A 12,713-nucleotide genomic window follows, 5' to 3' on the forward strand; every position below is an offset into this window, starting at 1 on the left:
GTCCTTGTAAGAAGAGAAAACTGAGACACAGACATGCTGAGAGAACACCTATGACCACAGAGGCAGAGACTGGAATAATACACCTATAAGCTAAGGAACACCAAGGGTTGCTGGCAAACACCAGAAGCTAGGAAGAGGCAAGGAAAGACGGCTCCCTAGAGCCTTTGGAGAGAATATGGGTCTGTGGACACCTTGATTTTGGATTTCTAGCCTCCAGAAGCGTGAGACAATAAATTGCTGTTGTTATAAGCCACCCAGTTTGTGGCAATTTGTTACGGCAGCTCCAGAAAACAAATATGCAAGAGGTATTAAAATTCCCACAGCCTAGATAAAGCTAGAAAGTGTTTCAAGTCTAGCACCTTTGATCTTGATAATAGCCCAGGGATGGTGGGGAATTCTGTGATTAGTCTCCATTTCATGGGTGAGGCCACCGAAGCCAGAGAGATCAAGCAAAATGCCAACGTCATGTGAAAGCAGGCTTTAGAGTTGAGATTAATCCATACCCATTTTAAGTCAGGTCTAGGGGGTTGCTCCCAAAGAACCCAACGCCCTTCCCATGGCCTACCCTTCACCCCCTCCTGTGAACAAAGAGGTTTCCGGGTGTCAGGTCAACCCTTCTCAGATCGAACTTCTAACTCTGGCTTGTGGGTCTAACAGAGAATCCAAACACTCACAGATCCTTGAGTCTTGATTTAATAAGACAAAACTGGACTACATTTGAAATGGTAGAATACAGTAAGCTTGTTGTTTGGCCTTGAAAGTGAAAACACTTCAACTAAAGTGGTTTCTCCTTGTTGTTAACTCTCCTGAAGAGAAATTTACCTAAAAGTCATCTCCCTTAAAATGCTTTGAAAATTAGATGAGATTAAAATGGGGATGTTAAAATGAAATCAAGCAATCGCTTTAGGTGGCAAGATTTTAGTTAACTGAGAGCCTTGAATGTCAAGCTGAAGAGTCCTAACCATTTTAGAGGCTATAGGAGAAATCATCAGAGGGCTGTGAGTCAGAAGTGATGCACTCTCTAGAAAGTCTAACTTGGCAGCCATGAAAAGGGTGGATTAGACAAGAGACGGGAAGACATTTGAGAAAGTTGTGGTAGAAGTTCAAAAGGGAGAGCTGAGGCCCGGGCTGCAGCAGGAAGGGCCAAGTGACGGGCAGGGCAAAGACACATGGCAGATGTACAATGGCATTTGCTCCTGGGTGATGGTGGGAAACCAAAAAGGGATAAAGCCTGGATTGTCCATGAAGAAAGAAGGACAGGGCAAAGGAAGGCAGGGGGATAAGTAGGGTCTGGGCAACACTAAGGCCAATGTGACCACAGGAACCCTGGCCAGTTACCTGAATTTTGGTCTGCTCATTTCTAGACTTTGTTTAAGTGACAGAAATATAAACTTCCATCTGGTTTAAGCCATTGTTATTTTGGGTTTTTCTGTACATTACAATCAAATGTAACTCTAACTAATACCAATACTGGGGCTCTGTTTTCCCCACAGCTAAAGTCTCTTTCGAAGAGACAACTGCTTCATCTCCAGAGTACTGCATAGTTTTGAAAGGAGCTTCTTCTCCCTCTCAGAGTGCTCATATTCCGTCTGTCCCTAAAGCTTACAATTTCTCACTTAAAGATACATTTTAAATTTTTTTTTTCAACGTTTATTTATTTTGGGGACAGAGAGAAACAGAGCATGAACGGGGGAGGGGCAGAGAGAGAGGAAGACACAGAATTGGAAACAGGCTCCAGGCTCTGAGCCAACAGCCCAGAGCCTGACGCGGGGCTCGAACTCCCGGACCGCGAGATCGTGACCTGGCTGAAGTCGGACGCTTAACCGACTGCGCCACCCAGGCGCCCCTACTTAAAGATACATTTTAGATTCATCTTTCAGTCTAATGTCCTTGAAGGTGTTCCTCTCTTGAGGGCTGCTCACCTGGAAGAGCATCTCTTCCCCATCCCACCAACGCAAACACTGCCGATGGCCTGCCGTGCACTGCCCTGATGGACAGCCCTACAGCCTGCCCTGACACTTCTGAACCTGACTTTCAAATTCCTCCCAAATCTGGCTTTGACCAATGTGACATCCTTTCCCACCATTTTCCAACAGGAACTTTAGTTTGAATCAAACCAGTCTTCTTTCCAAAACACCATGACCATTCCCAGCTCCGCGGTCCACTTATTCTTTCTACGTGAATTCCTACTCACTCTTCCCTTGGCTACAGTGTATATTTAGCAATCTCCATCTCTCAAGGCCTTGAACAAACTAGTAAGCCATGAGATAGGAGCGGGTATGACCTGAACCAGGGCACAAATCCATCAAGACTGTAAGCAAGCTTCCAGCCAGAAACCATAAGCAACTTGAAAGCAGAGGCGCTTTCCAACACCTCCTCAACACCAACCCCCTCCCCATAATTCTGAGAAGAGTGATCAATACTGAATCTGCAGAGATTCTCCAAATGAGGGAAGAAAAATAATGCAAAATGAAAGCGAAATCATGAAAAGAGTCACAGACAAATTAACTAAAACTATGTGATAAAATAGACTCGCACACACAAATATAATTGGATTTAAAATTTATAATCTACAACGGCCTACCCATTAGGATGGCTACTGTCAAAAAACAGAAAATAACAAGTGTTGGTGAGGATGTGGAGAAACTGGAACCCTTTTGCACTGTTGGGAATATAAAATGGTGCAGTTGCTATGGAAAACAGCATGGCAGTTCTCCAAAAAATTAAAAATAGAATTATCATAGGATCCAGCAGTTTCATTTCTGGGTATGTACTCCAAAGAACTGAAAGCAGGGTTTTGAACAGATATTTGTATGCCTATGTTCACAGCAGTATTATTCACAATGGCCACAAGTTGGAAGTGTCCATTGATGAATGAATGGATAAATAAAATGTGGAATATACACACAACGTAGTATTATTCAGTCTCAGAAAGGAAATAAATTCTTACACATGCTACAACATGGATGAACCTGGAGGACATTACGGTAAGTAAAATAAGCCAGTCGCAAAAAGACAAATACTGTATAATTCCACTTATATCAGGTACCTACAATAGGCAAATTCATAAAGACTGAAAATAGAACCATAGAATGGTGGTTGCTGAGGACTGTGGGGAGGAGGAAGTGAGGAATTATTGTTTAATGGGTTCAGGGCTTCCATTTGGGAAGATGAAGAGAACTCTGGGGATTGGTTGCACAACAGTGTGAATATCCTTAACACTACCAAACAGTATACTTCAAAAATCGTTAAGATGGTAAATTTTATGTTGTATGGACTTCACCACAAGTAGAAACAATTTTTTTTTAAATTAGAATCTAGAGGGGCGCCTGGGTGGTGCAGTCGGTTAAGCGTCCGACTTCAGCCAGGTCACGATCTCACGGTCCGTGAGTTCGAGCCCCGCGTCAGGCTCTGGGCTGATGGCTCGGAGCCTGGAGCCTGTTTCCGATTCTGTGTCTCCCTCTCTCTCTGCCCCTCCCCCGTTCATGCTCTGTCTCTGTCTGTCCCATAAATAAATAAAAACGTTGAAAAAAAAATTTAAATTAGAATCTAGAGGATTTTGGCGTTTGGCAACCTATTTGAATTCTGGCAACCTATTTGAATCACCTGGGCAATTATTAAAACAAAACATTGATTCCTGCCTCTCCTTTCCCCTAATCCTCCCTAGAAATACTTATCTAATTAGTTTGAAGTAGAGTCTTAATAAATGATTCTAACGTGCAAACAGGGGAATCACTGGTATAGAAATTAGGAAAAAATGTCAATGACCTCACACATACTTTTTAGACATAGAATCTTAGAAGAAATGTGGGAGAGGAAGAAGAAAGAGTTCAGACATCAGTTTAACATACCTGAGGTTGATTCCTGTCCTACCACTTACTAGCTTTGAGACTTTGGGCAACTTATGCCCCAGTGCCTGACAAAGTACTCAGTGTCCATCTTGATGCCTGGCACACAGCAAGCTATCGATATATATTAGATAAATAAATAACACATCTCTCTGGGAGCATAATGACCATACTGTCACATTATTCTGAGAATTAGCTACCAGACACAATAAAGGTAGTTCAACTATTGCTTGGTACACAGTAGGCATGCAATAAATGATAGATGTTATTACAAGTATTATGGAAAGACTGGAGGACATCTCCAGTCTTCTCACTTAGCAGGTAAGAACACTGGGGACCAGTTAAGAGGACAGGTTCTTTACCCAATGTCCATATTATTATATAATAGCCTTCTACTTTCTTAACTTCTTGTGTCTGAAGTGCTTTCATGTAAACACCTATACTAAGACTTCCAAAAGTCAATGCTGCTGTTCAAACCATCAGTTATAACAGGAACCGGGATATGTTCAGATAAGCCCATAGGTGCCTTGCTCAGCAATGGTAGATGGTAGAATGTAGCTCTTTATGACAATCTGTGGAACATCAAATCTGAGACAATAACCTTGAGAAGCTACAGGTCTGAGTCATTCTATGTATGGAAGGCAATTTCCTGGGGTTCCCTGGGGAGCAAATTGCTCCTTGCTGAGTTTCCAGGGTTTTCTCTAAAGTGGGGCTTCAGGGGCACCTGGATGGCTCAGTCAGTTAAGCATCTGCCTCTTGATTTTTGGCTCAGGTCATGATTTCATGGTTTGTGAGTTCGAGCCCCACTGACAGTACAGCACCTGCTTGAGATTCTGTCTCCCTCTCTCTCTGTCTCTGTCTCTCTCTCAAAAATAAATATTTAAAAAATAATAAAATAAAATAAAATAAAATAAAATAAAATAAAATAAAATAAAATGTGGCTTCAAAACTCCCAAACTGTCAAGATCTCTGACCTACCAGCAACGTCTGGTGCCCTATGGCTCTTAGTTATTCCCTGACAGCCCCTACAGAATGTGGCCAGAGGGAGGTGCACAGACCATTGTGGCATCTGTTAAAAATGAAGATTCCAAGACCTGAGGGTTCAATTCTGCAGTCTCCATTTTCCCAGACTCCCAGGTGACTCATGCATGTTAAAGTTGAAAAGCACTGTCATTCTAGGAACCATCTGGCAGTTCATCTATTCCAGTGGTCAACATTCTACTGAGCAGGTACTCCATGCAGGCCCTGTTCTTGGCACTATAAAGTCAAAGAAGACATTGTTCTTATCCTCAAGGAGAGGGTAGATGATAGCATGGAACAGCAGATGATATAGGACAGAGTGATCATTCATTCATTTCATTTAATCATTCAACAAATAACTATCAAGAGCCATGTTCCAGGCATAGATTCGCATACAGAAAGGCCATATGGTGTGTTGGTTAAACCATGGACAGGGCATCTATGCTTCCAGGGTTCGCATCCTAGCTCCTCTGCTTACTACCAGAGTGACCTTGGGCAAGTCACTTTAACCTCCATATGTCTCAGTTTCCTCATCTATAAGATGGATATAATAATGACACCTCTCTCACAGGGTAGTTGTGACAGTTCAATGAGTTAATATATTTATAGCCTAGAATAGTACTCTGCACCTGGTAAGTCCTGAGTAGATTTCCACAGGAGTGGAATTGTCATGAATGCCAGGATTTTTGTTTGCTTTATCCCTAACACCTACAGCAGTATCCACTACATTAGCAGTCAATCACTATGTGTTTGCCAGCAGCATGGCAGACTGAACTGGAATTAGCAGATTCTTCTCCACTCTCAACACATATATGTTGGGTAATATATAAATAGACATTAAAAAAATACATATCTGGCCTCAAAAGAAAGATAAATCCCCAGGTACTAAAAAATCAAAGAAAGGAATCACAGAAATTAAAGCAGAAGCTGGAAAATTAGAAGTCTCCAAAATGGCCAGTTCTTTTCATGATGGTGGTGGTGATGGGGCTGGGGATGATGGGGAGATGAAGATGAGGGCTGAATGAAGATTAATCTCAAGAATTACAGGGTACTTGTATTGAATTACAGGGCAGTCTTTCTAGAGAAACTCCTTGGGAAGAGATCCCCTTCCCTACTTTTTGCCTGTGACACCCACATACTTACGAAATACATTGCAACCTCCACGAAGGTGGGACTGCTTACCCGGCTCATCTCTTTGTCTCAGCTCTTTGGGTTCATCATGTGATCACTGTACTTCAGAAACTGAACTAGGTGTAGAAACTTCCCTGGGGCACTTTCTTCTGGCTCTGGAGCAACCACACACAGACACAGACTTACCCACCAATGTTTAGGAGAGACACAACATGTAAATAACATCAAACTCTTATGAAGTGTTTCCCTTCACTGCTCACCATAGCTACTAAGGTTGCCCATCCTACTGATCACTTTTTTTTACTTAAAACTTTTTTTAAGGTTTACTTATTTTTGAGAGAGAGAGACAGAGACCATGAGTGGAGGAGGAGCAGAGAGAGAGGGAGACACCAAAGCCAAAGCAGGCTCCAGACTCTGAGTTGTTGGCATAGAGCCCGATGCAGGGCCCAAACTCACGAACTGCAAGATCATGACCTGAGCTGAAGTTGGATGCATAACCGACTGAACCACCCAGGCACCCCCACCCTACTGAACACTTTAAGGAAAGAATTCAAACTTTCATGAGTCTGTTAGAAAGGGATTGCAGCCTGCTGTAACCTGCTCTATAAGGGATGATAAGACATTATTGGAATAAATAAGAATATGGTGTCTGCTAACCCAGATTTCCACACAACTCCTTCAGATAACTACCAAAATATAAATTGGACCTGCTGAAACTGACATAGCACATTGGAATAGAAATTTTAAAAATATTCTCAGCTGGCACTAACCAATGCAAGGTGAGTATTTAATTCTTTACATATGCAAAGTGTATAGTGCAAATCCTGGATATACCACCAACTCTGAGACTAGCCAGCTAATATTCTAAAACCAAATAGGACATAGGATAGGGCTGCTCATTAGTAATGAGTGATCTAGGGGTGCCTGGGTGGCTCAGTCGGTTGAGCGTCCAACTTTGGCTCAGGTCATGATCTCATGGTTCCCGAGTTCAAGCCCCACATCGGGCTCTGTGCTAACAGCTCAGAGCCTGAAGCCTGCTTCAGATTCTGTGTCTCCCTCTCTGTCTCTTCCCCTCCCCCACTCATGCTCTGTCTCTCTCCCTCAAAAATAAATAAACATTAAAAAAAATTTTTTTAAAGGAATGAGTGATCCTTTTTATTATTTAAATTTTAAACCCTTTAATATTATATCCCCCCAAAGCTATCTTTATCTGAAAAATCAAAATTCCTCAACAATTTTTGGGGTGCCTGGGTGGCTCAGTTGATTAGGTGTCTGACTCTTTGAGTTCAGCTCAGGTCATGATCTCATGGTTCATGAGTTTGAGTTCCATATCAGGCTTCATGCTGGCAATGGGGAGCCTGTTTGGGATTCTCTCTCTTTCTCTCTCTCCCTCTGTCTCTGCCCCTCTCCCATGCACGTGTGTGTTCTCTCTCTCTCTCTCAAAATAAATAAATAAACTTTGAAAAAGTTTCAAATTTCATCAACTCTTCTTTTTTTTTAATGTTTTTTTTTTTTTTTTTAAATTTTTGGGACAGAGAGAGACAGAGCATGAACGGGGGAGGGGCAGAGAGAGAGGGAGACACAGAATCGGAAACAGGCTCCAGGCTCTGAGCCATCAGCCCAGAGCCTGACGCGGGGCTCGAACTCACTGACCGCGAGATCGTGACCTGGCTGAAGTCGGACGCTTAACCGATTGCGCCACCCAGGCGCCCCTCATCAACACTTCTAAGTAAAGTGTTATGATACATTAAGTAGACATAATAAATTCTTTATTTTTAACATAAAGAGGCGCACCATTTTTATTACTAGAAAATCAGTTTCTCCTGAACCTACTAAAATACTGAACAAATCTTGAGAGATTTTTCTTTTCAAAAGTGCCCACATATCTCTATCCCTGGCTCTGCCATTACAAACAGCCACCTATTACCTGCCTCTGGTCCCCCAAACACGGATACCCATGCTTGGTCAGCCTCTGAAAGCCAACTTTGCTTCTAGACAATCAGAAATTCCTAGGGGGAAAGGCTCAATTAGGAGCCTCAATCCCCCTTCCCACCATCAGAGGTGGCACAGAACACTGGTTGAGTCTACAGGGTCCAGCTACCCAAGTTCGCCTCCTGGCTGTAGAATGACTGTGTGACCACTCAATAAACATCTGACCCTGGGCAAGTTACTCAACTTCTCTGAGCCTATTATCTTGTCTATGCTGCAGTAATAATGCCTTCCTCATTCTGCAGTTGTGAGCTAAAATGAGTGAACACCGTGGGAACATGTAGAACAGTGCTTGGCACAGAGTAAGTGCCCAATACTCAGTAGATACTATTATTATTGTCACTGTGCCTTCTCTAGCCCTAGATGACTCTTTCCTTCTTCTCTACTCTGGCTCAAGTTTGTGTCACCTCTTACACAAATTTCTACCATGAATTGGAGTTGGGGCTATAGACATGCCATAGTAGACATTAGGGAAACTTCCATGAAAGCAATGACATTAGCAATTAAAAAATGCCTCCCTCCCTATTTAGCACTTATCAGAAAATTCGAAAGAGGGAAATTAAGGAATTACACAATCCTCTTAAAATTCTTTATAGGCCAACCAGGGCCCTTGCAACTTCCTTCTGTAGTTCTCAGACAGGTATCTTTAGTTCTTTCTCTCTCCCTGTATGTCACATCTTCCCCACCTTACTGCTATACCTTTTATCCTTCGGAGCTTTTCCCCTAACTTTGTCTTTTCTAAACTTTCTGAGCCCAAAGGCATGCCATGTGCCAACCACAGTAACACCGAGGCTTAGCAGAGCAGACTAACACACCAAATTTTCCTTGAGCTTTCGATTCCCAAGAACATGATTGACTTTGAAGAAGCCACACAAGACTTTAGTTAGGCAAAAATAAAATGAAATGGCTTATTCGACCCAAACTGTTTTTTATTTGTGCCATTTCTGTCAGTGTCACACATAAATTTTAATTATACTAAAAGAAGAATTATGGAATAACTGTCAGGAGCACAGAGTGAAACTGACAGGGCTGCTGCAGGTTATGAATGTTGTTCTCTGCACAAAGGCAGCCAGCTGAGGGGTTAGTGGGGCCTGAAATCCAGCCTCTGACTCAGAAAGCTTTGCTTCCTGGGACAGGGTGGGATTCACTCGGAAGAGATAGCTTTTTCTATTTCATACAAAGATACTATATGGCCTAGTGGTGGTCACATACAGGGGGCTTAAATAAATAAGTGAATATATTGAGGATAATAAGACCCAGATTTCTCATTGTCAAAGGAGTTTTGGGCATGGAAAGAGTGCTGGGCTGGAACTGGAGCTGTCAGTGTAAACTCATGGTTTTTTAACATAGGCAGATACAATTTATGTGGGTATGTGGAATGTGTATATGGATAATATTGCCTAGCTCTTTCTACCAAGACCAAGAAGGTCTAGAATCCATGATATACCTGTAGCAATGATCACACCTCGTAACCCAGATCTTGGTTTATTAAATGCCTTTTTCCACTAAAAGGAACAAAAAATCCATTGGAAAGGTGGAGGACTCCAGGGTGGGGACAATGAACATATAAGACAAGCCAGGAACATCTTGTGGTTCTTGAAAGTAAAGAAGTGCTCTAAAATTTTGAGAACATGCCTAAATTACATAAGGGCAGCTGGAAATGACTCCCTCCCTCCACCTGTATCTGGTCTCCCAAACACCCATACCCATGCTCACCCAAATCAGGGGAAATCTGAGCATCAAAATAAGTAATGATGATCATAGATTATAACCCATTAAATAAAATGCCAATTCTGTAAATCCATACTGACACACACACACACACACACACACACACATGCACACACACACACACACAAATAAATGAATTTAAAAGGGAATTTAATAGAGGGAAAAGCTACACCTTTTTTTTTTTTTTAATTTTTTTTTCAACGTTTTTTATTTATTTTTTGGGACAGAGAGAGACAGAGCATGAACGGGGGAGGGGCAGAGAGAGAGGGAGACACAGAATCGGAAACAGGCTCCAGGCTCTGAGCCATCAGCCCAGAGCCTGACACGGGGCTCGAACTCCCGAACCGCGAGATCGTGACCTGGCTGAAGTCGGACGCTTAGCCGACTGCGCCACCCAGGCGCCCCATAAGCTACACCTTAAAATAGAATACCAGCTAATAAATACACAATAAATGCTAACATCAGTTGTATTTGGCAACTGTCACAACAACTGATTCAGACAAAGTCAATGAATGCTAAAATTAATGGGTGAAAGTTTGATGGGGAATGGGATATTTACATCCCAATGTATCATCCCCAAAATGCTTATTAATAAATACAAAATATTTATTCATTCCTACGTACAAAATAGCTATTAATCTTAGAGCGGATAACCTTCCAAGACACCGTCTTAACCAAATGCCAACACATAGTGAACATCATGTACCACCTGACAGGATGCCCTGAAAAGAGCACATAATCGCTTCTGTGGTTTTCCTGACAAATATACATAAACTGAATCCGATCATTAGGAAACTATAGACAAATCCAAATGGAGAGACTTTCTACAAAGTTATGGGATTACACTCTTCAAAAATATCAATGTCATGGAAGGTAAGAAAAAAGTATAGAACTCTTCCAGGCTAAAGTGGCGCCATGAGTAAATGCAACACATGACCCTGGATTGTATCCTGGATCTGCAAAAGGCATTATTGGAACAATTAGAAAATTGCTGATGGCATCGATAGATTTTGATATTTATTTTGTGGGTATGTAGGAGAGTTCTGTTTGTGTTTTAGGAAATATACACGGAAATATTAAAGAAAAATGAGGGATCCTGTCTACAATTTACTCTCAAATGGTTCAGGAAAAAAGTATGCATTAATAGAGAGAGGCAAAAGTGGCAAAATGTGAATAATTGGGGAATCTGGGTGAGGGTATATGGGATCTCTTTGTACTATTGTTGAAAATATCTGCACTTGGGGCCCCTGGGTGGCTCAGTCAGTTAAGTTTCTGGCTCTTGACTTCGGCTCAGGTCATGATCTCATGGTCTGTGGGTTCGAGCCCCATATCGGTCTCTGTGCTGGCAGTGTGAAGCCTGCTTGGGATTCTCTCCCTCTTTCCCTCTCTCTCTGCCCTCCCCTGCTCATGCACTCTTGTCTCTCTCTCAAAATAAATAATAAACTTAAAAAAAGAGAAAATATTCATAAGTTTGAAAATCAATTAAAAAGATGTTTTTTCTAAAAAATGAGGACAGTGAAAAGATTTTTAGACAAAATGACCCTGAGAGAATTAATCCCAAATAAGCCCACACTGAAAGATACTAAAGGAAGTTCCTCAGACAGAAGGAAAATAGTTCCTCTAAAACACTGAAATATAAAAAAGAATGAATAACAATGGAAAAAGTAAAAGTGTGGCTAAATGTACACGAATACTGAGTATAACAATGATATTATATTGTGTGGTCTAAAGGATGTGTAGAATAACACAAAATGGGTGGTGGTTGGGGGAATACGTAGAAGTTAAGTTTTAAGGCCCTAGCATTGTCAGTGAAGTGATAAAAGTACTAACTTATATTAGACACTAATAACTCAAGTTAGCATCCTCTAATTGCGGGGCTAGCCATTAAAGACATAGAAATATATACGTACATAGATATGTATGTATATATATAACTACAAGCAAATAGGGAAAATGGAATAGTAACAATAAAAGAACTTCATTTACCCAAAAGAAGGGAAGAAAGAAGAAAAAGCAAAAAAAAAAAAAAAAAAAAAAACAGGTGGAACAAACAAAAAAATTAAATTATAAGCACAGTAAAGTATATAAGTAAATCATTTACATAAATATAAATACTAAATACTCCCATTAAAAGACAAAGATTGTCAAGCTGAATAAAAACAAAACATAAAACCTAGTCAGAGGCGCTTGTAAGAGTCTTAAATATAGGAACATGAAAAGATTCAAAGTAAAAAGGTAGAAAAGGTATACATACAAACACTAACCAAAAGAAAGTTGATATAGCCATATAACATCAGACAAAGTAAAATTTAAGATAAAAACCATTGCTAGAAACAGAGATACTTTTGATAATAACAAAAGGTTCAATTCACCAGGAAGATAAAACAGTTTCTAAATTTGTATTCCTCCAATAACAGTTTCAAAATATATGAAGAAAAATTTTACAGGACAAAATGAAATAGTTAAATGTGCATCATTTAAAAAAAATTGACCATACTTCTCATAGTAACAAATAAACAGGAAAAAATCAGTAAGAACAAAGAAGACCTAAACAATGCAATTAATGAATTTAACTTAATTGATACACATAGAACACCGCAGATGAAGAGGAAATACATGTTCTTTTCAAGTGCATGAAAAGTGGTTACTAAATTTGACATATGCTAGATCATAAAGTGAGCCTTAACGAATCTCAAAGAATTGAAATCATTTAAGGTATGTTTTCTGACCACAGTGGAATTAAGTTAGATATCAGTCACAAAAAGATGACTCAAAAATTCCCATGTTTGGAATTCAAACAATAAAATTCTAAACACCTTCTAAAAGATCTGCATCTACATATCAGCCTGACATCCTGGCCACCTTCCCTAACACTGCCATGCCCTCTGGCTGTCCTAAAGGCAGATCTGGTCCTCTCACTGCCTGACCCTTTCAATGGCGGGCCTCCTCAGGCTGTAGCTCTGGGCATGGCCCTGCTTTCACATCCTGGAAGCA

Source organism: Puma concolor, chromosome D4, assembly GCF_028749965.1.
Source record: "Puma concolor isolate L17-30 chromosome D4, mPumCon1.1.hap2, whole genome shotgun sequence".
Classification (NCBI taxonomy): domain Eukaryota; kingdom Metazoa; phylum Chordata; class Mammalia; order Carnivora; family Felidae; genus Puma; species Puma concolor.